General features: G+C 41.5%; 1 protein-coding gene across 3 annotated transcripts in view; it reads left to right on the plus strand.

Annotated features, from left to right (window-relative positions):
* The first annotated feature begins 3,179 nt into the window (after positions 1–3,179).
* Positions 3,180–16,645, plus strand: part of LOC138968852 (uncharacterized) — a 147,025-nt gene continuing 133,559 nt past the window's right edge. For 2 of the 3 annotated variants that reach the window (XR_011456301.1, XM_070341514.1), the window contains exons 1-2: positions 3,180–3,367; positions 5,044–5,207. The gene's annotated coding sequence lies outside the window, so the exon portion shown is untranslated. Of the gene's footprint in view, positions 3,368–5,043; positions 5,208–5,739; positions 5,814–7,532; positions 7,659–8,222; positions 10,893–16,645 lie in introns of those variants that run through there. The other variant, XR_011456302.1, reaches the window with a different exon arrangement.

Genomic DNA, 16,645 nt, shown 5'->3' on the forward strand with positions numbered 1-16,645 from the left:
GAAACCGAGAAGAGCTTCAGACGGAAATATTGTTCCTCTGTCACCAGATCATTGCCTCTTGAACAGAACTGACCCTTAGGCTACGTACTTCCCCTCACACACATGGATCAGAGGCAAGGATATGGCTGACAGAGAAGCAAAAGAGGCTGTTACAGATCAAGCAGCATTTCATGACATAAAATTAACAAAGACGGGAGCAAAACACAAAATGGCCAAAGTTGCCTGGCGTCACTGGGAAACAGAATTGAAAATAGAAGGCAATGCCCATGGTTGGCTTATTCTGCCCCGACAAACAAAACAAAACAGGCCTACACTCCCCACCTCCCTCCTTAAAATACTTCTCAGAATTCGCACGGATGGCCATGGATGCGCTCACAAGTGCTTTCCCCGTCTCTGTGAATGTGGACAGTTTATATCTTTGTTACACCTCTTTGACCGCTGCCAATCACTCCAGCAAGATTTCTGCAACCTACACACCCTTGTCAACGAACATAACCTGAAACCCCATGAGTTTTTTTTTAGATAAACATTGCACGCTTCAATGGAAGCTAGCATACACCCTGTGTCTCTCAATAGTAGAAGGCTGAAATAGGATATCTGTTTTAAAAAAAAACCTGATCTCCGTTCCTCACACCGAGCTTTTTCTTCTTCATTGTATTATTTTTCCAGTTATCTATTTACTTACCTATTCAGCCAAAAATATAACAATATCCCACATAACAAAAATTAAAAAAATAAGCCTACAAAACCGCTCCAGTCCAACCATATTCCGCGTACACAATCTTTACTTCCATCCCCATTTTGAAATATCGCAAAAGACTTCCAGATATAATTATAACACGATCATATATGTGTTCTCTGGTTGCATGTTTGTTCAGTGTCTTGTCCCCACATAAAGCATATTAACTCTACCTGTCCTAAAGCAAGTTGCAGTTCTAAGAGGACGTTAAAACTAGTTATCATCATCAACACACACACACACACACATATGAAAGAACCCATGTATATTTTTATGATTGTTGTTTTGGTCTGAATACAATTTGGAATCTTACTACACTCTTGTTAATTGATTTTACATTTTGTTGTCAGAAGTATTTTGTTCGTCGGTTCGTGTCTGGTGCGTGTGGTTTGAATGCCGTCCTGTCAAATGTCTTTTAAAAACACATTCACGGTAACATCTTCGACGCAGACACAGACAGTTAGGAAGGGCTCCTAATATGGACCACTTTTTGTTTCATGCTGATAACTAGCTTGTTTTCTTGCGAAGAAGTTTTATTTTGTGTTTGGTAGTCCTTTTCTCTTAGGTTAACCGTTAGGCCTTATTAGAGTGAAATAGCTTTGATAAACATTCAACAAAAATTAAATACAGACAAAATCACAAATGGTCCATAATAGGAGCCTGGGCGCCTAATATGGATCAGTGAAGCGGCCTTCACAAATCACTGTAAAAAGCCCCCTATACTTCAAAATAACATGATACAACTTAGTGTACAAGTCAGTCTAATTCAAATATGCTTTAGATTGATCTGTTTCGGGTTGATGAGAGCATTATTTGAAGCACACCAGGAAACTAAAGAAGCTTATCAAAAACAGAGTGAAAATAAGTGAAATTATCAACTTCCACGAAAAGAAGACTTTTTTTTTTAAATCTCGAGGACTAGTTATAGGTTATTTCCAGCAAGCTTCTTAATGAATTATTGAAAATAGCTTTTAGCTTTTTTTTCTCGATTTGTTGAAGGTGGTCCATATTAGGGGACTCGCACATACTTTGAGATCTTGCTAATATTTTTTGTTTGCACGGTAAAAACTCGGGGTCAACCCTGCTAAAATGTAACAAATGCGGTCTTAGCTGTCATATATAGCAATTTTTGTGTGATAAAAGCTTTGGCTGTGGACAGAAACGAGTCCGTTTTCGGCGGCAAAGCCGTTTAGAGTGAACGCTGCCAAACTGAGTGAAAAAAAGAGAAAAAGCCTAACGGTTTTGAGATTTGTGTTTCTGCAATACAGCGAACAAAACTTTTTTGAGCGCTCAAGCGCCGTTAGTTTTTCAGAACAGGAGGTGGTCCATATTAGGAGCCGGTCCATATTAGGAGCTACGTGAAGCTACCACCGCTCGGCTTTACACACACACACACACACTTTTAATTAGTTGCTTTTGGCAGCGCACACGGCCTCATCATCTGAACTTGAAACAAGATCGCGTAAGGCGAAAATACAATATTTAGTCAAGTAGCTGTCGAACTCACAGAATGAAACTGAACGCAATGCCATTTTTCAGCAAGACCGTATACTCGTAGCATCGTCAGTCCACCGCTCATGGCAAAGGCAGTGAAATTGACAAGAAGAGCGGGGTAGCAGTTGCGCTAAGAAAGATAGCACGCTTTTCTGTACCTCTCTTTGTTTTAACTTTCTGAGCGTGTTTTTAATCCAAACATATCATATCTATATGTTTTTGGAATCAGGAACCGACAAGGAATAAGATGAAAGTGTTTTTAAATTGATTTGGACCGAATTTAATTTTGATAATAATTTTTATATATTTAATTTTCAGAGCTTGTTTTTAATCCGAATATAACATATTTATATGTTTTTGGAATCAGCAAATGATGGAGAATAAGATAAACGTAAATTTGGATCGTTTTATAAAAATTTTTTTTTTTTACAATTTTCAGATTTTTAATGACCAAAGTCATTAATTAATTTTTAAGCCACCAAGCTGAAATGCAATACCGAAGTCCGGGCTTCGTCGAAGATTACTTGACCAAAATTTCAACCAATTTGGTTGAAAAATGAGGGCGTGACAGTGCCGCCTCAACTTTCACGAAAAGCCGGATATGACGTCATCAAAGACATTTATCCAAAAAATGAAAAAAACCGTTCGGGGATTTCATACCCAGGAACTCTCATGTCAAATTTCATAAAGATCGGTACAGTAGTTTAGTCTGAATCGCTCTACACACACACAGACACACACACGCGCACACGCACATACACCACGACCCTCGTTTCGATTCCCCCTCGATGTTAAAATATTTAGTCAAAACTTGACTAAATATAACAACTACAAAACACAACAACGTACAACAACAGCATGGTTGTGCCTGTCGGGTTATCAGTCACCATAAGGTGCCTGTACTTGTCAGTCTCTCTTTTTAGATCAGTGCCAGTGGCCTGTGCCGGCGATAGTTTGGTAACGTCGCGCAGACCGCGCATGCGCCATGTACAGTAAACTGTTATCACAAATGGCGGATAAATCTAACTCGTGCAAAGAAACGTTTCAAAACCAAGCTTTATGGACGTTTTTATGACTACGTACTCCAGCAGACATCAACTTGAGGTCGACGTGTGTGGGGTTTGCTCAAAATACGTAAGTATTCGTCAGCCGTTTGGCTTCTCGAATTAAGTTTCAACTTTGTCTCTGTCTCGAACCACAGGCGGAAAGTATTCACTCAATCACTGGACCACAACTTCCTTATGTACAGTGTTTGGTATTGAGTATGAAAGTAGTCTGGTGGTCCAGTGGACGATACCTTTCGCCTGTGCTCGAACCAAATACTAAGCTTACCAGTTACCACACTGTCATACTCATAGTCATAGTGATAGCACTGATACATTTGTACAGGTAAACATGGCTGTTTGCTGAAAATCAGTCTTTGTGAAAAATTGCAATGATGTCTCTGAAGTTTGATTCAGTCCCTAATTCATTCAGTGATTCATTTTGATGGGACGTCAACCCATGGTGAGACTAATAATGATATTTGATCGTATTCTGCCAGTGCCATTGCCAACTGCCATTGTTGTTCTTGTGTGCACTAATTAGTAATTTACTAGCAATAGGAGTTCGAGTTCTACTATAGTAGTATTTTACTAAATCATTACTACTAGTACTAAATACTACTGCTACTACTAGCTTTAAACAAGCTATGGTTTGAATGACCAGCTAAATGCTAATAGTTAATAAGTACATTATTTTTGCATCAGCGAGGTATACATAAATTTAACGAAGTGGATTCACAGCGCGCGTCGCGTTGTGCAGCGTTGCGATTTACAACGCGCTGCACTACGAGGAACGCTGCGATTCACGACGCGCGATGTATTCTGCCGATACATTTCCTTCACAATCGCAAAGTTTACAACAGCTACATCTATCTGATCTATTTGAGAAATAAAACTGTCAATAAAACGAAAAACAGAGCTGAGCCATTCTCTCTCTCTCACTCTTTCAACTGAATTCACCAGTATATCGCCGCGTCGATGTAAAAACGTGCCTACCTCTGCTGAACAATCCTTCTCATTGCGGTCAATGCGCATGCGCCAATCTTGGACTTACAAAAATGCGACCCTTTGACCGATCGAACCATGGGTTAGGGTAAGGCTAAGGGTTAGGTTGTTCACGACCTGATTAATCTCCCCATGTTAGCGCATGCGCATTGACCGCAATGAGAAGGATTGTTCAGGCAGAGTTTTCAGTTTGTGACACCGACCTTGAATACTTGGCAGTCATACTCATACTCATATCACTACATGTCATTGCAATGGCTTCTACTATATATGGAAAGGAGCTGAGTTTTTAAACTGGGATGACGTTTTTAAACAATTATCCGAGTACAGTGCCGCGGAACTGTTAATCGGTGTCACACCAGTTTAACACTTCAGCAGCCATTTTGGAATTCGCGCATGCGCAGATCATTTTTTCAGCGTGGGTTTTTTTCCAGTTGATTTGAACGCGTATATATATATATATATATATAAAGTGCAATTTTGTAGTCTTGCAGCCCTGAAGTTGCTTTCAAAGAAAGACTGTAAAATGTTGCTGATAATCATGCATACATGTACAAAAATAAAGCGCATCAACAATCTGCGCTGGTGAGAGCAATAGCCGCGCTCTGGGAATCGCTGCGCTGCACAACGTGCCGCGCTCTGTGAATTGCCGCGCTGCGCTCTGTGAATCGCTTGCCTAAATTTAAATATTTTATTAAAAAAATACCGCATGGTTTTGCTTGACCAAATCATTTATCAGCTAACAATATGCTTTTATTTCAGTTGGACCTGACTTGAGCATGGTTCCGTTGTCTCCGCAACAACAGATTGGTTACTCAAGAATTGCAGGCATGTCCAGTTTGCAGCATGTGCAGGCTGACCCCGCTGAGTGTGAAGATCTGATGGCTGATCTAGACACAACATAAGCTGCTTGACACTATTCCAAGGTAAGCAAGAAGCTTTGAAAATAGTTACTTAAGTGTTACTTAGTAAGTGTACATTTTTGTGGGTGAACCATCGGTAACCGTCCCCGTCCCCCCCCCCCCCCCCCCCCCCTTCGACACCCCCACCCACACATACAAACACGCACACAAACTTGGGTTTGTACTACAACTATTAGTATTAACTACTCTTCATAAATGAGTTATGTAATTCATCAGAGGTTTGAAGTCATTATGGTTTTGCAAATTAGTAAGAGACTATGTGGGTGCATGGATTCAGTAATGCGCAATTAATACATGCAATACTCCTGCTGGTGAGTTCACTACAAACAGGTACTACATTAGAACTGATCTATGTTATTTGTTAATGAGGATGATTAATCGTAATCTCACTGTCAAACTGTCATGATACTATTGCCATTGACAGTGCTAGATCACTTCATAAAGTTATTTTAGTAAGTAATCATATGATATTGATAATTTTGATAAAGTGATTTACTGACGGTGACAATGACATGTTATCTTCATACTATTCCAGGTACAAGATGCTAAACGTGCAGATATCAAGGGCTTGGGATTTCGGCTCCTAGAGATGCTACTTGTAACTCTTTTGTGAGTACCGATGTATACTGGGTGTTTTCTCAGTTTTTGTCCGCTGTCAGTGTGAGATTTATATTGTGGTACAGTGGAACCCCCCTGTTAAGACCCCCCAATTTAAGACTCCCTCCTTTTAAAGACCTTGTTTTCTCAGACTTTCTGTTCACAACCTCTGTAAAATTACCCCCCTTTTAAGACTCCCTCCTTTTTAAGACTGAATTTTCTCAGACTTTCTGTTCACAACCTCTGTAAAATTACCCCCCTTTTAAGACTCCCTCCTTTTTAAGACTGAATTTTCTCAGACTTTCTGTTCACAACCTCTGTAAAATTACCCCCCTTTTAAGACTCCCTCCTTTTTAAGACTGAATTTTCTCAGACTTTCTGTTCACAACCTCTGTAAAATTACCCCCCTTTTAAGACTCCCTCCTTTTTAAGACTGAATTTTCTCAGATTATTGTAGGTCTTAAAAGGGGTGTTCCACTGTATAACCTGTTTTTCTAGTTTCATGGTTTAGCCACGACTCACTTTGAATGAGGGTCATCTGCCAGGCATTTAGCTGATTATCTGATAGTGATAAGTGATATTTATTAATTTGCTATTTATAAATTACAGTTGCAGTAAACTAACACTGTCGCACAAAGTATGTGACTTTAAAAAAAGATTTGTTTGTAATCATGTGAGCTCTGTCCACTAGATGATGGAGAAGGGAATTTTTCCAGTTGAGTCTGCAACATGGATTTTTCTCTCTCAGGATAACAAATACAGCAGGGTTCGTACAGGTCATGGAAAACCTGGAAAGCCATGGAATTTGATTTTTAATTTTCCAGGCCTGGAAAGTCATGGAATTTCAATTCAAGTCATGGAAAGTCATGGAATTTAAAAAAAATAAAAAAGAAAGAAAAATTAACCTTTAGCACGCCAGCGGCGATTTTCGTTGCCCAGCCATTCCACCACCCCCCCCCCTGCGATTTGCGTCTCCAGCACAAGGCTTGTTCGTATGACCAACTTCTCGTTCATATTTGCATACGAGAATAACGGTATTTTTAACGGCACTTGAGCCAAAGCGAGGCTCACTTCCTTCCGTTATCTCGTCGTGTCGTCTGCGCTGCATTTGAGTCGGTTTCGTCGAAGTTTTTTGTTTTTGCATCGATAAAGTACTTTAGCGCTTCGACAAGCAAGATGGAGGATGATGAGTTTGAAACTTTCTTTCAGTTGTTTCTTGACAACAAAAAGTATGCGGAATTGGAACGAATTACCGAGGAAGATCTTCGCAATGAACTGTGTATCGCGGTGAAAAAAATGACAGTTCGTCAAGTCACAGTGACGGTTACGAAACAGAATTTACGAAAGTGCAGATGGATACAAACAGTGGCTGGTCCAGTTTAGTGAAATGACAGGACCAGCAAACATTACCGATAATCTGACTGCCTAGCAAATGCTTGACTTGCTTGTCGAAGAGACACTGCGTAGAAACTGACTCAAATTCAGTGCAAAGCAAGCCAGTGTCAAAACTGGCAGTGACAAGACGTAAAAAGTTTGCGTGTTCGGAAATGGCGACCTGTGGATCTAGTCATGGAAAATGTTATTGAGGCTCATGAAAAAGTCATGGAATTTTGTTTCTAAAAAGCAGTGGGGACCCTGTACAGTATGGAAGGAAAAATTTAGGGTTGGTGTGGCGATAACAATAAAGATATGTCATAGTGACTTGACTAATTGATTTGAATTCTGCTGCAGGTCAGTCGCCCCCCACCTCCTGCTCCTGACCTGGTTGCCTACTACAACTTCGAGGAAATACGACAGGACACCCTTCAGCTTGCTGCACCATGGTGTCTCTTGGAGAACAGCAAGGAACAGATACAGGTGGGGTCGGTTGGGATACCGTAAACAGACTATTTTGTTTTGTTGGCCTTAGCATAGAGTCTGGGGATGTGAGATGTGCATGATGTGTTGTTTGAATCTGACAGTGATTGTATGAATTTTTTATACATGTATTGTTGTCACGCGCTTTGAACTTCTGATAAGGCGCTTTATAAATGCCCGTTATTATTATTATTATTATTATTATAAATAGATACACACTTGTAAACTTATGTTAGTTTTCACACGTGAGCATGAAGGAATGTGCCTTTATGAGGAATGTATAGTGGCTTGCAATATTGAATTTGAGGGATGTTTGCAGTTATATAATATATTAGCACAGCTCAGTTTTCTTGAGGGTTCCATGAGAACAGTGAAATTCTCCTTTGAGGACTGAAAAATATCTTGGATAATTGGTCTTAATTGGAGGGGGGGGGGGGTTTAAAAAATAAGTACATTCACATGTGTTTTTCATTTTCACTGTGTTAAGGTGGGGAGGTCCTTCTCTACTTCTTTCTTTGTTTTCCCATTGACATATTTTTGTTCTTGTCTATATTTTTTACATAGGTTCACCATTAGTCCTCATCCCCAGCCGACTGTTTCCGCTGAAGCCGTGAAGGATACTTCTTCATGTAGGCGTGGACATCTTTTTCGTCGCCATGCAAGGCTTCCAGTACCATATAATTTTGTGAATACTCTGGGGACCTGTCATCGACTTTGGAAGGACGCTTTATTTTATAACACTTTGTACCCCATCTTTGTTGACCAAGATTTTTTAAGCCGAGACCAGCTGTGCTGCAGCAGGTCACTCAGAATTCTAGAAACTATGTATCAACAGGCTAGAATGCTGGCGTTAGATCAACGTTACAGGAAGCGACTGAAGCTAACCGTCTAGGCAGGATGCGGATATGTGCCGAATGAGAACAGATGCAATGTACATAGTGACTGTGTGTACAGATATATATATATATATCCATACCTGAACTTTGTTAGATAAATTATCAATCAATCAATCAATATGAGGCTTATAGTTATATCACGCGTATTCCGTGGGTACAGTTCTAAGCGCAGGGATTTTGTTTTGATTTTTTTTTTATGCAATTTATATCGCGCACATATTCAAGGCGCAGGGATTTATTTATGTCGTGTGAGATGGAATTTTTTTACACAATACATCACGCATTCACATCGGCCAGCAGATCGCAGCTATTTCGGCGCATATCCTACTTTTCACGGCCTATTATTCCAAGTCACACGGGTATTTGGTGGACATTTTTAGCTATGCCTATACAATTTTGCCCGTCGCGATATAACCTTCGTGGTTGAAAACGACGTTAAACACCAAATAAAGAAAGAATACAATTTTGCCAGGAAAGACCGTTTTGTCAATCGTGGGATCTTTAACGTGCACCCCCAATGTAGTGTACACGAAGGGACCTCGGTTTTTCGTCTCATCCGAAAGACTAGCACTTGAACCCACCACCTAGGTTAGGAAAGGGGGGAGAAATAAATAGCGGCCTGACCCAGGGTCGAACACGCAACCTCTCGATTCCGAGCGCAAGTGCGTTACCACTCGGCCACCCATGCCGGTTGTTATGATCGCCACATTTTAGGTCCCCCCCTCTTCAAACTTCCCCGCTTTTAAGACCTTACGTTTTTGGATTTTCTGTTCACAACCTGTTGTGCATTTACCTACATATTAAGCAGTGTTTCTTGTATAGAATATAGTCAATGTTTGTAAAGATTTTAGTCAAGCAGTATGTAAGAAATGTTAAGTCCTTTGTACTGGAAACTTGCATTCTCCCAGTAAGGTCATATATTGTACTACGTTGCAAGCCCCTGGAGCAGTTTTTTGAGTCACTTGAGAAAATGTGACTCTATGTAATCGGTCAGTGTTAGTCTGTCCGGCCGGCCGGCCGTCCGGCCGGCCGTCCGTAGACACCACCTTAACGTTGGACTTTTCTCGAAAACTATCAAAGCGATCGGGCTCATATTTTGTTTAGTCGTGACCTCCAATGACCTCTACACTTTAACGATGGTTTCGTTGACCTTTGACCTTTTTCAAGGTCACAGGTCAGCGTCAAAGGAAAAATTAGACATTTTATATCTTTGACAAAGTTCATCGGATGTGATTGAAACTTTGTAGGATTATTCTTTACATCAAAGTATTTACATCTGTAGCCTTTTACGAACGTTATCAGAAAAACAAGGGAGATAACTAGCCTTTTCTGTTCGGCAACACACAACTTAACGTTGGGCTTTTCTCGGAAACTATAAAAGTGACCGGGCTCAAATTTTATGTGAACGTGACTCATTGTGTTGTGAATAGCAATTTCTTCCTGTCCATCTGATGCCTCATATAATATTCAGAACTGCGAAAGTGACTCGATCGAGCGTTTGCTCTTCTTGTTGATTAGTGCTTTTGTGAACAAGAAACAATTGACAAGTGGCACTATCCCATCTTCCCCCTTTCCTCTATCCCATCTCCCCCTTTTCCTGTCGCAATATAACCTTGAATGGTTGAAAACGACGTTAAACAACAAATAAAGAAAGAAAAGAATTCATCAACGAGTGATTACTGCCTCACCATAGCAGTTAGGCCAGTCTTACTAACTCTTACTTTTATTAATGTGCCGTGATGCAAAGACGTTGAGCAGTTTTCAGATGTTTATGAATCTAGGGCTTTCAAAATTTACTGACATGTTGGACTCCATGACATCCAAACATGAAGTTCAGTTACCCCTTTTCAACTTTGAAGGTCACATTGTAGGCGAATTTTTAGCAAAAAGTTGGAACATTGGTGTGACTGTTCTTACTCACAAGGGAAGTGATTTAGTTATTTGCTGATTTTTATTTTGTATGGCCTTCTTTCACCCATTTAATCATTCATAAATGTTCATACCCAAGGGAAGTAATTCACATATATATCTATGGCCAATGTTTTCACAGGGCATCTGCCCCCCCCCCCCCCCCCCCTCCCAACACACACTCACATGGGCTAAAACTTACATGGCTTTTATGGGTATGACGCTCTTAATCACAAGGGAAGTAATTTACTGATGGTGTGTTTTCATTTCATGTGGCCTTCACCGATTTGAATAATTTATTTTAGCTTATCCAATTATAGTGTGGATGAACACTGTCTCCACTCAAAATAGTCCTTTGCTATTGTACATTGTGAATCAGCATTTTTGTTTTTGTCCTGTTTGAATAAAGTGCAATAATTTTACAACCAAAGTGTTAATGTTAAAGATGTTTACATAATGTGTGAAGGATGATGCATTTGAAAACTAATATTGTTAAATGTCAATTGACCTGTGACAAGTCAGCAAAGTGCAATATCCAAGCATGAAACCCGCACACAATTCCCAAACAACATGCTTTCTTTTCCACAAAATTCCATCCAGGTGAAAACAATTATGTGAACGTCATAACATGGTGTTTTTTTACATTAATAATCAAGCCTAACACCAACTAACATGGTGTTAATAGGCATTTGAGCAAGCTTTAACACCAACATAACATGGAGTTAATAGGCATTTGAGCAATCTTTAACACTAACATAACATGGGGTTTTGCATGTTAAACCAGCAATAACATGATGTTAATCACATTACAAGCAAGCTGTAACACCACCAAAACAAGCAGTTTTGCAAGTTAAGTCTACGATAACATGATGTTACTTGGCGTTAAACCAAAGCTTTAATGCCATCAAAACTTGACATTTTTGCATGTTACAGACATGCTGTAACATGGTTTAACATGATGTTTTGACCGTCGCAAAACGCGCTGAAATTCCAGGCAATTTCGCAGCGATAACTTCAACAAAATCCAATCAAAATCTGGCGTTGTCGTGAACACCAAAATGTGATAAACCCATTGAAACTTGAAGTTTTGTTGGGATTTTGAGTAGTTTTGTAAGATACAAAACGCCACTTTTCGCCCAGTGCAACATCTACAGAAACTGAAAAGAACAAGAAATTCCTTCGAGGTAGGAAAAACACCCCCGTTGGTCAAAGGGAAATAACCATTCTCACTGCCACCAACTGAGAAGGTTATTTCCCTTTGACCATTAAATATGTCACTCTATAAGTCCTTGTAGAATCTTAATCCACCAATAACTCCCTAACCGTGTGTTTGACTGGTCCCAATTTTTGTAAGGACTGTCTCAGGAATGTATAGAACCTGTTCACCAAGTTTGGTGACGATCGGTCCGTTCATTCTTGAGATCTATATGCGAACACAAACACACAAACACACAAACACATCGACCGAAACCTATACACACCCCTATACCGGGGGTGTAAAGATAGAGATAGTGGAAGTGGAGAAGGGGTGTGGTGGATTCACATTACATCTGCTGTCAAAATAATGCAGCTACTTCCATAATCACTTGTTGACAACCGTTGAACAAGTATTCCCCCGGGAATTAATCTATTTTCCTCTTGAGATTTCACTTTGAAGTCTTCCACGTGCCCTCTGCCTGCCCAGTTCCGAAGTGTCTGTTTTTAAAATAGTGACAGCTAATGAATGAGGATGAAAAGATTAATCCGTCAGCCAGAAAGCGGGCAAAGAGCATCAAAAGATACACGAGTGTAGGATTCTTTCCGCACATTGCAATATAGACACAGGTATATTATATACATTAGATAAATCGCTTGTGACTATGATTATAAAGCTGAAATAATTGTTCGCGGTAGTTTTTGATGATGAGGCTATATGGTAAGTTAATACGGAATCTCGCTTACTTAAGTACAAACAAACCATAGTTTTACTGTTCGTGTTTGTATCTGGTGAGAACATTGTTTTTCTTATCTTGATCGAACGTACACAACAGGGCCGTAGCAGCCCTACCGGCCACTCCGGCCATGGCCGGACCAGTTTTTTGTTAAAAAAAAAAAAATCGTCTTCATAAGCTTCAGCGCTGTGTTAGGAGGAAGGAGGGGTCGTGACTTAGATCGCACAATGACAGCGTTAAGCGAGAAATTGTCACTAATTGACATTCACAAGTGAAGACTATAGATCTAAATCTAAAGTAAAACTAAAAGGCAAACTGCGTATGCACCGACTGAGACGCATTACTGATCCACTGAGCCATCGCGTTTTGCACTGAAGAGACATCTGAGTTATCTACCTTAGTTCACGTTTTTCGTTTCCCGGGAAAAGTACCTTTTTATTTTTTTTATGGCCGGACCACTTTTAGGAGCTGTGCTACGGCACTGCACAAACATGCACTCGTTTGTCGTCACGTTAGCCCACGTGACTGTTGGGGAGGGGATTGTACTCCCGTACATTTCTTGCGATTCCTATAACCAATCAATCAATCAATCAATATGAAGCTTATATAGCGCGTATTCCGTGGGTACAGTTCTAAGCGCTTGTCGAAGAGTTGTCAACACAGGACTAACAAAGAAACTAACATCTACAGACGGACACGAACCCTATCACACACTAGCAACTAGCAAACCCTGATAAACATACAACAAACAACTTTTTAACAACAATGTACACATTAATAGCTAGGTCCAAACAAAATAATATTAAACACAAAGAAAACACCTCTCACAGAGCACAGCACAAGAATGTCTTTTGGGGCACAACACATCACGTCGAACATGAAAGTCGCAGCCAGCTACGGGAAGAACTGAGTCTTCAACCTACTCTTGAACGCGTCAAGAGAGGGGCTCTGGTGAAGCTCAAGCGGCAGGGAGTTCCAGACGGAGGGGCCCGCGGAGGGGAATGCACGCTGACCAGCAGATGCGAGTTTCGAGCGAGGGATGTGAAGGCGGAGTGGGTCAGCAGCAGAACGAAGGGGACGGTCGGAGGGCTGGGTGTACAGGTCCAGGGAGAATTAAAGGTACTCGGGAGCAGAGTCGTTGAGACACTTGTAGACCAGAGTGGACAGTTTGTAGGAGATTCGGGTGTTGACAGGGAGCCAGTGCAAGGAGGGAAGTAGGGGGGTGATGTGGTCTCGTTTCGTCTTCCTCAACGTCAGCCTGGCAGCAGCGTTCTGGACTCGTTGTAGGCCATGAATGAATGAGGCGGGGAGGCCAGCCAGAAGGGAGTTGCAGTAGTCCAGACAATCAAAGATGAGGGAGACAACCAGCTTGACACAGGCGTCGTGGGTGAGGTAGCGACGGATGGAGGCGATGCGTCGTAGGTGGGAAAAGCAGGTCTTGATGATGAATGAGATGTGTGTCTGCATGGAGAGAGTGGAGTCGAGAAAGACGTCAAGGCTCTTGACAGCAGGGGAGAATGGAACAGTCGCGTCATCCAGCTGGAGGTCGGTCACAGTGAGGGAAGCAATCTTCTGTCGTGTTCCAACGAGAAGGGCCTCCGTCTTCTCACTGTTCAGCTTCAACTTGTTCTCAGTCATCCAGTTCTTGATGTCAGTGAAACATTTGGAGATGGATCCCAGGAGATGGTCAACGTCCTCCGGCTTGGCGCTGTTCTGGAGCTGCGTGTCATCGGCAAAGGAGTTGTAGTTCAAGCCGTGGCGTTCGATGACCCGGGAGAGGGGTTGGGTGTACAGGGTGAAAAGGACAGGGCCGAGGACAGACCCTTGTGGGACGCCGAAGCGGACAGGGACAGGCTGAGAAGAGAACGAATCAGTGGTGACAGTCTGAGAGCGGTTCTGGAGGTAGTTCCGGAACCAAGAGAGGGCGGTGTCGTGAATGCCGAACGTGGAACTGAGGCGATCGACGAGTAGCTGATGGTCGATCGTGGAAAGGTCCAGCAGCACAAGGGCAGAGACGAGACCGCTATCTGTTGCGTTCAGGAGGTCCGTGGTGATTCGCAGGAGCGCCGTCTCGGTGCTGTTTGTTTGTTTGTTTGTTTGTTTGCTTAACGCCCAGCCGACCACGAAGGGCCATATCAGGGCGGTGCTGCTTTGACATATAACGTGCGCCACACACAAGACAGAAGTCGCAGCACAGGCTTCATGTCTCACCCAGTCACATTATTCTGACACCGGACCAACCAGTCCTAGCACTAACCCCATAATGCCAGACGCCAGGCGGAGCAGCCACTAGATTGCCAATTTTAAAGTCTTAGGTATGACCCGGCCGGGGTTCGAACCCACGACCTCCCGATCACGGGGCGGACGCCTTACCACTAGGCCAACCGTGCCGGTTCTCAGTGCTGTGGTGAGGGCAGTACGCTGACTGGTACACTGGCATCAGCGAGTTCCGAGACAGGTGGGCGCTCAACTGCTCCAGGATGATACGCTCCAGAAGCTTGGAGAGGAAGGGCAGGTTGGACACAGGACGGTAGTTCTTCAACTCGTTGACGTCAAGGACAAAAAGAAAAATATGTCTGTTTCCGGTAACATCGCCGAAAAAAATAGGGTCGGTCGGTCGTTTTGTTTTATTTTTTTTATTTTTTTAAATTTATTTTTTTTACCTTTTTCGTACGTTTTGTTAACGTCTTTTTACGTTTAAAAAAAAATTAAACGCTTCCTTAGTTTACTTACAATTATTTAGCACATGTTTTTCACCTAGATATATTGAAACTAAATAAAGTATACTTGACTTCATTTCTGTGTGTGTGTGTGTGTGCGAAAAGCGAAAAAAAACTTCAGGGTCGGCGCTTAAAAATAGGGTCGGTCGGGTTACTGGAAGCAGACATATTTTTCTTTTTGGCCTAACAATGATTCTTTTGTAACACGAGTTCCGCTGATACTGCACGTCGATATCCGATCAAAGGCTCATTAAGTAAAGCCCTGTCAAGCAAAGGCCATGCCTCCTTAGCAACTTGCAAGAGTAAAAGTCTAATTAGAGGAAACGCGTGCTTTCCTCCAGTTAGCATATTGTGATGCTTGCTGACTGCGTTGTTTCCGTCTGTTTTTGTGTGTTTTTGTGTGTTTTTTGTCTCCAATTTTGGACATTGTTATGCTGCGTTCGCTCTGTTTTTGTTTGAGACTGTTTAGTTTTATGTCAAGAGTTAAACCATCCGTTCTTCTTTACAAAATCGGTTGTTGTTTTGTACTCACAGAAAAGCGTATAAGGCAAGAGAAAACATTGAATTTGATTGTTGGAATAAAAACAATTAAAAAAAATAAAGAAAGAAGAAAAGAAAAGAGGGGAGAAGAGTAGAATACAAACAACGCAGAAAAGAGAGAAAAATGGGGAATAAAAACAGAAAGGCAGAAAAGACGTAAGAAAGGCGAAAAAAAAAAGAACAAAAACGATAGAATAAAGTTTAAAAAAAACAAAGGATTACTGTACTCACCGATACAAAGACGACACAAGACGATTACGAATTTTCGCTTCTGGAAGCTTCATTAGGAAAAGAACACAAAAGACAACAAAAAGCAGACGCAACACGGAACGAACAGGGTTTGAAAGAAAATGGAGGGGAAACACACAAAAAGGGGAAGGAACTCTAGGAACGGAAATGAATGAAAGGGGAGAGAAGTGGTTGGATGATGAAAGAAAGAATAAAAGAAAGAACGAAGGAAAGCCGAAAGAAAGAAAAAGAGAAAGAAAGAAGGACGGAAAGAAAGAGAGTGAGATTGGAAGACCGAACGGCCCCGACAAGGTCGTTCCTGAAAGAACTCAAGTATTTTGCTGCTTCTGAATTTGCAATTTCCACTTCGCCCTTTCGCCGGGTTGTTTTAGTGTATTTCTCGAGAGACAAAAAAGCCCTGATTATATGAAATTCTGTCGTTAACCAGCACATTAATTCTACTCCAACCTACCCCGCCTCCTCCCAGAATTAAGACACTCAAAGACGAGACATGCAAGTAACGTCTGTCGATAAAAGGGCATAGAAACTCCATTCAGAAAAAGCGAATAAAAAAATCAATCTGAATAAAACAGATAATACAAACCCCATCAGAGAATCGGTACTAGAAATCCGTTCAAGAAAATTCGCTGGAACCCAACCTGCTTGGGTGGCATCGTATGGCGTATACCTGTTAATGACACTGTAAAGTGCTGCCTGCTGGTATGGTTATTCAGCAATTCCACACGATAATCGCACGAAACTGC

Source organism: Littorina saxatilis, linkage group LG6 (genome assembly GCF_037325665.1).
Source record: "Littorina saxatilis isolate snail1 linkage group LG6, US_GU_Lsax_2.0, whole genome shotgun sequence".
Classification (NCBI taxonomy): domain Eukaryota; kingdom Metazoa; phylum Mollusca; class Gastropoda; order Littorinimorpha; family Littorinidae; genus Littorina; species Littorina saxatilis.